Below are 13,964 nucleotides of genomic sequence, written 5' to 3' on the forward strand. Positions count from 1 at the left end.
TGTTCACCTGGTCACATGTCCCGTGTATATTAAACAATCTGGGGAACACCCTCGCCTCACTTATACTGTTCACCTGGTAACATGTCCCGTGTGTATTAAAACATCAGCGAAACACACTCTCCTCACTTAAACTGTTCACCTGGGAACATGTCCTGTGTATATTAAACAATCTGGGGAACACACTCTCCTCACTTATGCTGTTCACCTGGCAACATGTCCCGTGTGTATTAAAACATCAGCGAAATACACTCTCCTCACTTATACTGTTCGCCTGGGAACATGTCCTGTGTATATTAAACAATCTGGGGAACACACTCTCCTCACTTATACTGTTCACCTGGTAACATGTCCCGTGTGTATTAAAACATCAGCGAAACACACTCTCCTAACTTAAACTGTTCACCTGGTAACATGTCCCGTGTGTAATAAACAATCAGGGGAACACGCTCTCCTCACTTATACTGTTCACCTGGTAACATGTCACGTGTATATTAAACCATCAGGGGAACACACTCTCCTCACTTACACTGTTCACCTGGTAACATGTCCCGTGTGTATTAAACAAACAGGGGAACACACTCTCCTCACTGAAACAGTTCACCTGGTAACATGTCCCGTGTATATTAAACAATCTGGGGAACACGCTCGCCTCACTTATACTGTTCACCTGGTAACATGTCCCGTGCGTATTAAACAATCTGGGGAACACACTCTCCTCACTTATACTGCTCACCTGGCAACATGTCCCGTGTGTATTAAACAATCAGGGGAGCACCCTCTGCCCACTTATACTGTTCATCTGGTAACATGTCCCGTGTATATTAAACAATCTGGGGAACACCCTCGCCTCACTTATACTGTTCACCTGGTAACATGTCCCGTGTGTATTAAAACATCAGCGAAACACACTCTCCTCACTTAAACTGTTCACCTGGGAACATGTCCTGTGTATATTAAACAATCTGGGGAACACACTCTCCTCACTTATACTGTTCACCTGGCAACATGTCCCGTGTGTATTAAAACATCAGCGAAATACACTCTCCTCACTTATACTGTTCGCCTGGGAACATGTCCTGTGTATATTAAACAATCTGGGGAACATACTCTCCTCACTTATACTGTTCACGTGGAAACATGTCCCGTGTGTATTAAAACATCAGCGAAACACACTCTCCTAACTTAAACTGTTCACCTGGTAACATGTCCCGTGTGTAATAAACAATCAGGGGAACACGCTCTCCTCACTTATACTGTTCACCTGGTAACATGTCACGTGTATATTAAACCATCAGGGGAACACACTCTCCTCACTTACACTGTTCACCTGGTAACATGTCCCGTGTGTATTAAACCATCAGGGGAACACACTCTCCTCACTTATACTGTTCAACTGGTAACATGTCTCGTGTATATTAAACCATCAGGGGAACACACTCTCCTCACTTATACTGTTCACCTGGTAACATGTCCCGTGTGTATTAAAACATAAGGGGAACACCCTCTCCTCACTAATACTGTTTACCTGGTAACATGTCCCGTGTGCATTAAAACATCAGGGGAACACACTCTCCTCACTTATACTGTTCACCTGGTGAAATGTCCCGTGTGTATTAAAACATCAGGGGAACACACTCTCCTCACTTATACTGTTCACCTGGTAACATGTCACGTGTATATTAAACCATCAGGGGAACACACTCTCCTCACTTATACTGTTCACCTGGTAACATGTCACGTGTATATTAAACCATGAGGGGAGCACCCTCTCCTCACTTATACTGTTCACCTGGTAACATGTCCCGTGTGTATTAAAACATCAGGGGAACACCCTCTCCTCACTTATACTGTTCACCTGGTAACATGTCCCGTGTGTATTAAAACATCAGGGGAACACCCTCTCCTCACTTATACTGTTCACCTGGTAACATGTCACGTGTATATTAAACCATCAGGGGAACTCACTCTCCTCACTTATACTGTTCAATTGGGAACATGTCACGTGTATATTAAACCATCAGGGGAACTCACTCTCCTCACTTATACTGTTCAATTGGGAACATGTCCCGTGTGTATTAAAACATCAGGGGAACACACTCTCCTCACTTATACTGTTCATCTGGTAACATGTCCCGTGTGTATTAAAACATCAGGGGAACACCCTCTCCTCACTTATACTGTTCACCTGGTAACATGTCACGTGTATATTAAACCATCAGGGGAACTCACTCTCCTCACTTATACTGTTCAATTGGGAACATGTCCCGTGTGTATTAAAACATCAGGGGAACACACTCTCCTCACTTATACTGTTCACCTGGTAACATGTCCCGTGTGTATTAAACAATCTGGGGAACACACTCTCCTCACTTATACTGTTCACCTGGCAACATGTCCCGTGTGTATTAAAACATCAGGGGAACACACTCAGCTCACTTATACTGTTCACCTGGTAACATGTCACGTGTATATTAAACCATCAGGGGAACACACTCTCCTCACTTACACTGTTCACCTGGTAACATGTCCCGTGTGTATTAAACCATCAGGGGAACACACTCTCCTCACTTACACTGTTCAACTGGTAACATGTCCCGTGTGTATTAAACAAACAGGGGAACACACTCTCCTCACTGAAACAGTTCACCTGGTAACATGTCCCGTGTATATTAAACAATCTGGGAAACACGCTCGCCTCACTTATACTGTTCACCTGGCAACATGTCCCGTGTGTATTAAACAATCAGGGGAGCACCCTCTGCTCACTTATACTGTTCACCTGGTAACATGTCCCGTGTATATTAAACAATCTGGGGAACACCCTCGCCTCACTTATACTGTTCACCTGGTAACATGTCCCGTGTGTATTAAAACATCAGCGAAATACACTCTCCTCACTTAAACTGTTCACCTGGGAACATGTCCTGTGTATATTAAACAATCTGGGGAACACACTCTCCTCACTTATACTGTTCACCTGGCAACATGTCCCGTGTGTATTAAAACATCAGCGAAATACACTCTCCTCACTTATACTGTTCGCCTGGGAACATGTCCTGTGTATATTAAACAATCTGGGGAACACACTCTCCTCACTTATACTGTTTACCTGGTAACATGTCCCGTGTGTATTAAAACATCAGCGAAACACACTCTCCTCACTAATACTGTTTACCTGGTAACATGTCCCGTGTGTATTAAACAATCTGGGGAACACACTCTCCTCACTTATACTGTTCACCTGGCAAAATGTCCCGTGTGTATTAAAACATCAGGGGAACACACTCTCCTCACTTATACTGTTCACCTGGTAACATGTCCCGTGTGTATTAAAACATCAGGGGAACACACTCTCCTCACTTATACTGTTCACCTGGTGAAATGTCCCATGTATAAAAAACAATCAGGGGAACAAACTCTCCTCACTTATACTGTTCACCTGGTAACATGTCCCGTGTGTATTAAAACATCAGGGGAACACACTCTCCTCACTTATACTGTTCACCTGGTAACATGTCCCGTGTGTATTAAAACATCAGGGGAACACACTCTCCTCAATTATACTGTTCACCTGGTAACATGACTCGTGTCTATTAAAACATTAGGGGAACACACTCTCCTCACTTATACTGTTCAATTGGTAACATGTCCCGTGTGTATTAAAACATCAGGGGAACACCCTCTCCTCACTTATACTGTTCACCTGGTAACATGTCCCGTGTTTATTAAACAATCTGGGGAACACACTCTCCTCACTTATACTGTTCACCTGGCAACATGTCCCGTGTATATTAAACCATCATGGGAACACACTCTCCTCACTTACACTGTTCACCTGGTAACATGTCCCGTGTGTATTAAACCATCAGGGGAACACACTCTCCTCACTTATACTGTTCACCTGGTAACATGTCCCGTGTATATTAAACCATCATGGGAACACACTCTCCTCACTTACACTGTTCACCTGGTAACATGTCCCGTGTATATTAAACCATCAGGGGAACACACTCTCCTCACTTATACTGTTCACCTGGTAACATGTACCGTGTGTATTAAACAATCAGGGGAACACACTCTCCTCACTTATACTGTTCACCTGGTAACATGTCCCGTGTGTATTAAACAATCTGGGGAACACACTCTCCTCACTTATACTGTTCACCTGGCAAAATGTCCCGTGTGTATTAAAACATCAGGGGAACACACTCTCCTCACTTATACTGTTCACCTGGTAACATGTCCCGTGTCTATTAAACTATCAGTGGAACACAATCTCCTCACTTATACTCTTCACCTGGTAACATGTCACGTGTATATTAAATCGTCAGGGGAACACACTCTCCTCACTTACACTGTTCATTGGTAACATGTCACGTGTGTATGAAACCATCAGGAGAACACACTCTCCTCACTTACACTGTTCACCTGGTAACATGTCCCGTGTGTATTAAACCATCAGGGGAACACACTCTCCTCACTTATACTGTTCAACTGGTAACATGTCTCGTGTATATTAAACCATCAGGGGAACACACTCTCCTCACTTATACTGTTCACCTGGTAACATGTCCCGTGTGTATTAAAACATAAGGGGAACACCCTCTCCTCACTAATACTGTTTACCTGGTAACATGTCCCGTGTGCATTAAAACATCAGGGGAACACACTCTCCTCACTTATACTGTTCACCTGGTGAAATGTCCCGTGTGTATTAAAACATCAGGGGAACACACTCTCCTCACTTATACTGTTCACCTGGTAACATGTCACGTGTATATTAAACCATCAGGGGAACACACTCTCCTCACTTATACTGTTCACCTGGTAACATGTCACGTGTATATTAAACCATGAGGGGAGCACCCTCTCCTCACTTATACTGTTCACCTGGTAACATGTCCCGTGTGTATTAAAACATCAGGGGAACACCCTCTCCTCACTTATACTGTTCACCTGGTAACATGTCACGTGTATATTAAACCATCAGGGGAACTCACTCTTCTCACTTATACTGTTCAATTGGGAACATGTCCCGTGTGTATTAAAACATCAGGGGAACACACTCTCCTCACTTATACTGTTCATCTGGTAACATGTCCCGTGTGTATTAAAACATCAGGGGAACACACTCTCCTCACTTATACTGTTCACCTGGTAACATGTCCCGTGTCTATTAAACTATCAGTGGAACACAGTTTCCTCACCTATACTGTTCACCTGGTAACATGTCCCGTGTGTATTAAACAATCTGGGGAACACACTCTCCCCACTTATACTGTTCACCTGGCAACATGTCCCGTGTGTATTAAAACATCAGGGGAACACACTCAGCTCACTTATACTGTTCACCTGGTAACATGTCACGTGTATATTAAACCATCAGGGGAACACACTCTCCTCACTTACACTGTTCACCTGGTAACATGTCCCGTGTGTATTAAACCATCAGGGGAACACACTCTCCTCACTTACACTGTTCAACTGGTAACATGTCCCGTGTGTATTAAACAAACAGGGGAACACACTCTCCTCACTGAAACAGTTCACCTGGTAACATGTCCCGTGTATATTAAACAATCTGGGGAACACGCTCGCCTCACTTATACTGTTCACCTGGCAACATGTCCCGTGTGTATTAAACAATCAGGGGAGCACCCTCTGCTCACTTATACTGTTCACCTGGTAACATGTCCCGTGTATATTAAACAATCTGGGGAACACCCTCGCCTCACTTATACTGTTCACCTGGTAACATGTCCCGTGTGTATTAAAACATCAGCGAAATACACTCTCCTCACTTAAACTGTTCACCTGGGAACATGTCCTGTGTATATTAAACAATCTGGGGAACACACTCTCCTCACTTATACTGTTCACCTGGCAACATGTCCCGTGTGTATTAAAACATCAGCGAAATACACTCTCCTCACTTATACTGTTCGCCTGGGAACATGTCCTGTGTATATTAAACAATCTGGGGAACACACTCTCCTCACTTATACTGTTTACCTGGTAACATGTCCCGTGTGTATTAAAACATCAGCGAAACACACTCTCCTAACTTAAACTGTTCACCTGGTAACATGTCCCGTGTGTATTAAAACATAAGGGGAACACCCTCTCCTCACTAATACTGTTTACCTGGTAACATGTCCCGTGTGTATTAAACAATCTGGGGAACACACTCTCCTCACTTATACTGTTCACCTGGCAAAATGTCCCGTGTGTATTAAAACATCAGGGGAACACACTCTCCTCACTTATACTGTTCACCTGGTAACATGTCCCGTGTGTATTAAAACATCAGGGGAACACACTCTCCTCACTTATACTGTTCACCTGGTAACATGTCCCGTGTGTATTAAAACATCAGGGGAACACACTCTCCTCAATTATACTGTTCACCTGGTAACATGACTCGTGTCTATTAAAACATTAGGGGAACACACTCTCCTCACTTATACTGTTCAATTGGTAACATGTCCCGTGTGTATTAAAACATCAGGGGAACACAGTCTCCTCACCTATACTGTTCACCTGGTAACATGTCCCGTGTTTATTAAACAATCTGGGGAACACACTCTCCTCACTTATACTGTTCACCTGGCAACATGTCCCGTGTATATTAAACCATCATGGGAACACACTCTCCTCACTTACACTGTTCACCTGGTAACATGTCCCGTGTGTATTAAATCATCAGGGGAACACACTCTCCTCACTTATACTGTTCACCTGGTAACATGTCCCGTGTATATTAAACCATCATGGGAACACACTCTCCTCACTTACACTGTTCACCCGGTAACATGTCCCGTGTATATTAAACCATCAGGGGAACACACTCTCCTCACTTATACTGTTCACCTGGTAACATGTACCGTGTGTATTAAACAATCAGGGGAACACACTCTGCTCACTTATACTGTTCACCTGGTAACATGTCCCGTGTGTATTAAACAATCTGGGGAACACACTCTCCTCACTTATACTGTTCACCTGGTAACATGTCCCGTGTCTATTAAACTATCAGTGGAACACAGTCTCCTCACCTATACTTTTCACCTGGTTACATGTCCCGTGTGTATTAAACAATCTGTGGAACACACTCTCCTCACTTATACTCTTCACCTGGTAACATGTCACGTGTATATTAAATCGTCAGGGGAACACACTCTCCTCACTTACACTGTTCATTGGTAACATGTCACGTGTGTATGAAACCATCAGGAGAACACACTCTCCTCACTTACACTGTTCAACTGGTAACATGTCTCGTGTATATTAAACCATCAGGGGAACACACTCTCCTCACTTATACTGTTCACCTGGTAACATGTCCCGTGTGTATTAAACAATCTGGGGAACACACTCTCCTCACTTATACTGTTCACCTGGTGACATGCCCCGTGTGTATTAAAACATCAGGGGAACACACTCTCCTCACTTATACTGTTCACCTGGTAACATGTCTCGTGTATATTAAACCATCAGGGGAACACACTCTCCTCACTTATACTGTTCACCTGGTAACATGTCCCGTGTGTGTTAAAACATCTGGGGAACACACTCTCCTCACTTATACTGTTCACCTGGTAACATGTCCCGTGTGTATTAAAACATCAGGGGAACACACTCTCCTCACTTATACTGTTCACCTGGTAACATGTCTCGTGTATATTAAACCATCAGGGGAACACACTCTCCTCACTTATACTGTTCACCTGGTAACATGTCCTGTGTATATTAAACAATCTGGGGAACACACTCTCCCCACTTATACTGTTTACCTGGTAACATGTCCCGTGTATATTAAAACAACAGGGGAACACACTCTCCTCACTTATACTGTTCACCTGGTAACATGTCCCGTGTGTATTAAAACATCAGGGGAACACACTCTCCTCACTTATACTGTTCACCTGGTGAAATGTCCCATGTATAAAAAACAATCAGGGGAACAAACTCTCCTCACTTATACTGTTCACCTGGTAACATGTCCTGTGTGTATTAAAACATCAGGGGAACACACTCTCCTCACTTATACTGTTCACCTGGTAACATGTCTCGTGTATATTAAACCATCAGGGGAGCACCCTCTGCTCACTTATACTGTTCACCTGGTAACATGTCCCTTGTATATTAAACAATCTGGGGAATACCCTCGCCTCACTTATACTGTTCACCTGGTAACATGTCCCGTGTGTATTAAAACATCAGCGAAACACACTCTCCTCACTTAAACTGTTCACCTGGGAACATGTCCTGTGTATATTAAACAATCTGGGGAACACGCTCGCCTCACTTATACTGTTCACCTGGTAACATGTCCCGTGCGTATTAAACAATCTGGGGAACACACTCTCCTCACTTATACTGCTAACCTGGCAACATGTCCCGTGTGTATTAAACAATCAGGGGAGCACCCTCTGCTCACTTATACTGTTCACCTGGTAACATGTCCCGTGTATATTAAACAATCTGGGGAACACCCTCGCCTCACTTATACTGTTCACCTGGTAACATGTCCCGTGTGTATTAAAACATCAGCGAAACACACTCTCCTCACTTAAACTGTTCAGCTGGGAACATGTCCTGTGTATATTAAACAATCTGGGGACACACTCTCCTCACTTATACTGTTCACCTGGCAACATGTCCCGTGTGTATTAAAACATCAGCGAAATACACTCTCCTCACTTATACTGTTCGCCTGGGAACATGTCCTGTGTATATTAAACAATCTGGGGAACACACTCTCCTCACTTATACTGTTCACCTGGTAACATGTCCCGTGTGTATTAAAACATCACCGAAACACACTCTCCTAACTTAAACTGTTCACCTGGTAACATGTCCCGTGTGTAATAAACAATCAGGGGAACACACTCTCCTCACTTATACTGTTCACCTGGTAACATGTCACGTGTATATTAAACCATCAGGGGAACACACTCTCCTCACTTACACTGTTCACCTGGTAACATGTCCCGTGTGTATTAAACCATCAGGGGAACACAATCTCCTCACTTATACTGTTCACCTGGTAACATGTCCCGTGTATATTAAACCATCAGGGGAACACACTCTCCTCACTTACACTGTTCAACTGGTAACATGTCTCGTGTATATTAAACCATCAGGGGAACACACTCTCCTCACTTATACTGTTCACCTGGTAACATGTCCCGTGTGTATTAAAACATAAGGGGAACACCCTCTCCTCACTAATACTGTTTACCTGGTAACATGTCCCGTGTGTATTAAACAATCTGGGGAACACACTCTCCTCACTTATACTGTTCACCTGGCAAAATGTCCCGTGTGTATTGAAACATCAGGGGAACACACTCTCCTCACTTATACTGTTCACCTGGTAACATGTCCCGTGTGTATTAAATCATCAGGGGAACACACTCTCCTCACTTATACTGTTCACCTGGTAACATGCCCCGTGTGTATTAAAACATCAGGGGAACACACTCTCCTCACTTATACTGTTCACCTGGTAACATGTCTCGTGTATATTAAACCATCAGGGGAACACACTCTCCTCACTTATACTGTTCACCTGTTAACATGTCCCGTGTCTATTAAAACATTAGGGGAACACACTCTCCTCACTTATACTGTTCATCTGGTAACATGTCCCGTGTGTATTAAAACATCAGGGGAACACACTCTCCTCACTTATACTGTTCACCTGGTAACATGTCTCGTGTATATTAAACAATCAGGGGAACACCCTCTCCTCACTTATACTGTTCACCTGGTAACATGTCCCGTGTCTATTAAACTATCAGTGGAACACACTCTCCTCACTTATACTGTTCACCTGTTAACATGTCCCGTGTCTATTAAAACATTAGGGGAACACACTCTCCTCACCTATACTGTTCACCTGGTAACATGTCCCGTGTGTATTAAACAATCTGGGGAACACATTCTCCTCACTTATACTGTTCACCTGGCAACATGTCCCGTGTCTATTAAAACATTAGGGGAACACACTCTCCTCACCTATACTGTTCACCTGGTAACATGTCCCGTGTGTATTAAACAATCTGGGGAACACATTCTCCTCACTTATACTGTTCACCTGGCAACATGTCCCGTGTGTATTAAAACATCAGGGGAACACACTCAGCTCACTTATACTGTTCACCTGGTAACATGTCCCGTGTGTATTAAAACATCAGCGAAACACACTCTCCTCACTTAAACTGTTCACCTGGGAACATGTCCTGTGTATATTAAACAATCTGGGGAACACACTCTCCTCACTTATACTGTTCACCTGGCAACATGTCCCGTGTGTATTAAAACATCAGCGAAATACACTCTCCTCACTTATACTGTTCGCCTGGGAACATGTCCTGTGTATATTAAACAATCTGGGGAACACACTCTCCTCACTTATACTGTTTACCTGGTAACATGTCCCGTGTATATTAAACCATCAGGGGAACACACTCTCCTCACTTACACTGTTCACCTGGTAACATGTCCCGTGTGTATTAAACCATCAGGGGAACACACTCTCCTCACTTATACTGCTCAAATGGTAACAAGTCCTGTGTATATTAAACAATCAGGGGAACACACTCGCCTCACTTATACTGTTCTCCTGGTGACATGTCCCTTGTGTATTAAACAATCAGGGGAACACACTCTGCTCACTTATACTGTTCACCTGGTAACATGTCCCGTGTGCATTAAAACATCAGGGGAAAACACTCTCCTCACTTATACTGTTCACCTGGTGAAATGTCCCATGTATAAAAAACAATCAGGGGAACAAACTCTCCTCAGTTATACTGTTCACCTGGTAACATGTCCCGTGTGTATTAAAACATCAGGGGAACACACTCTCCTCACTTATACTGTTCACCTGGTACCATGTCCCGTGTGTATTAAAACATCAGGGGAACACACTCTCCTCACTTCTTCTGTTCACCTGGTGACATGTCCTGTGTATATTATACAATCAGGGGACCACAATCTCCACACTTCTACTGTTCACCTGGTAACATGTCCCGTGTATATTAAACAATCTGGGGAACACACTCACCTCTCTTATAATGTTCACCTGGTAACATGTCCTGTGTGTATTAAACAATCAGGGGAACACACTCACCTCTCTTATAATGTTCACCTGGTAACATGTCCTGTGTGTATTAAACGATCAGGGGAACACACTCTCCTCACTTATACTGTTCACCTGGTAACATGTCCTGTGTATATTAAACAATCAGGGGAACACACTCTCCTCACTTATACTGTTCACCTGGTAACATGTCCTGTGTATATTTAACAATCAGGGGAGCACACTCTCCTCACTTATACAGCTCACCTGGTAACATGTCCCGTGTATATTAAACAATCAGCGAAACACACTCTCCTCACTTAAACTGTTCACCTGGTCACATGTCCCGTCAGTATTAAACAATCAGGGGAACACAATCTCCTCACTTATACTGTTCATCTGGTAACATGTCCCGTGTGTATTAAAACATCAGGGGAACACACTCTCCTCACTTATACTGTTCATCTGGTAACATGTCCCGTGTGTATTAAAACATCAGGGGAACACACTCTCCTCACTTATACTGTTCACCTGGTAACTTGTCCCGTGTCTATTAAAACGTCAGGGGAACACACTCTCCTCACTTATACTGATCACCTGGTAACATGTCCCGTGTCTATTAAACTATCAGTGGAACACACTCTCCTCACTTATACTGTTTACCTGGTAACATGTCCCGTGTGTATTAAACAATCTGGGGAACACACTCTCCTCACTTATACTGTTCACCTGGCAAAATGTCCCGTGTGTATTAAACCATCAGGGGAACACACTCTCCTCACCTATACTGTTCTGCTGCTGACATGTCTTGTGTATATTAAACCATCAGGGGAACACACTCTCCTCACTTATACTGTTCACCTGGTAACATGTCCTGTGTGTATTAAACAATCAGGGGAACACACTCTCCTCACTTATACTGTTCACCTGGTAACATGTCCTGTGTGCATTAAACCATCAGGGGAACACACTCTGCTCACTTATACTGTTCAAATGGTAACATGTCCTGTGTATATTAAACAATCAGGGGAACACATTCGCCTCACTTATACTGTTCACCTGGTAACATGTCCTGTGTATATTAAACAATCAGGGGAACACACTCTCCTCCCTTATACTGTTCACCTGGTAACATGTCCTGTGTATAAAAAACAATCAGGGGAACACACTCTCCTCACTTATCCTGTTCACCTTGTAACATGTCCAGTGCGTATTAAGGAATCAGGGGAACACACTCTCCTCACTTATACTGTTCACCTGGTAACATGTCCAGTGTGTATTAAACAATCAGGGGAACACACTCTCCTCACTTATACTGCTCACCTGGTAACATGTCCTATATGTATTAAACAATCTGGGGACCACACTCGCCTAACTTATACTGTTCACCTGGTAACATGTACCGTGTGTATTAAAACATCAGCGAAACACACTCTCCCGACTTATACTGTTCACCTGGTAACATGTCCCGTGTCTATTAAAACATTAGGGGAACACACTCTCCTAACGTATACTGTTCACCTGGTAACATGTCCCGTGTGTATTAAAACATCAGGGGAACACACTCTCCTCACTTATACTGTTCACCTGCTAACATGTCCCGTGTGTCTTAAATCATCAGGGGAACACAATCTCCTCACTTATACTGTTCGCCTGGTGACATGTTCCTTGTATATTAACCCATCAGGGGAACACACTCTCCTCACTTATACTGTTCACCTGGTAACACGTCCCGTGTAAATTGAACAATCAGGGGAACACACTCTCCTCACTTATACTGTTCACCTGGTAACATGTCCCGTGTATATTAAACAATCAGGGGAACACACTCTCCTCACTTATTCTGTTCACCTGTTAACATGTCCAGTGTGTATTAAACAATCAGGGGAACACACTCTCCTCACATATACTGCTCACCTGCTAACATGTCCTGTATGTATTAAACAATCTGGGGACCACACTCGCCTAACTTATACTGTTCACCTGGTAACATGTACCGTGTGTATTAAAACATCAGCGAAACACACTCTCCTGACTTATACTGTTCACCTGGTAACATGTCCTTTGAATATTAAAACATTAGGGGAACACACTCTCCTCACGTATACTGTTCACCTGGTAACATGTCCCGTGTGTATTAAAACATCAGGGGAACACACTCTCCTCACTTCTACTGTTCACCTGGTAACATGTCTCGTGTATATTAAACCGTCAGGGGAACACACTCTCCTCACTTATACTGTTCACCTGGTAACTTGTCCCGTGTCTATTAAAACATTAGGGGAACACACTCTCCTCACTTATACTGTTCATCTGGTAACATGTCCTGTGTATATTAAACCATCAGCGGAACACACTCTCCTCACTTGTACTGTTCACCTGGTAACTTGTCCCGTGTCTATTAAAACATCAGGGGAACACACTCTCCTCACTTATACTGTTCACCTGGTAACTTGTCCCCTGTGTATTAAAACATCAGGGGAACACACTCTCCTCACTTATACTGTTCACCTGGTAACTTGTCCCGTGTCTATTAAAACATCAGGGGAACACACTCTCCTCACTTATACTGTTCACCTGGTAACTTGTCCCCTGTGTATTAAAACATCAGGGGAACACACTCTCCTCACTTATACTGTTCACCTGGTAACTTGTCCCGTGTCTATTAAAACATCAGGGGAACACACTCTCCTCACTTATACTGTTCACCTGGTAACATGTCCCGTGTCTATTAAACTATCAGTGGAACACACTCTCCTCACTTATACTGTTCACCTTGTAACATGTCCAGTGTGTATTAAGCAATCAGGGGAACACACTCTCCTCACTTATACTGTTCACCTGGTAACATGTCCTGTGTATATTAAACAATCAG

This window comes from Heterodontus francisci, unplaced genomic scaffold, assembly GCF_036365525.1.
Source record: "Heterodontus francisci isolate sHetFra1 unplaced genomic scaffold, sHetFra1.hap1 HAP1_SCAFFOLD_87, whole genome shotgun sequence".
Lineage (NCBI taxonomy): Eukaryota > Metazoa > Chordata > Chondrichthyes > Heterodontiformes > Heterodontidae > Heterodontus > Heterodontus francisci.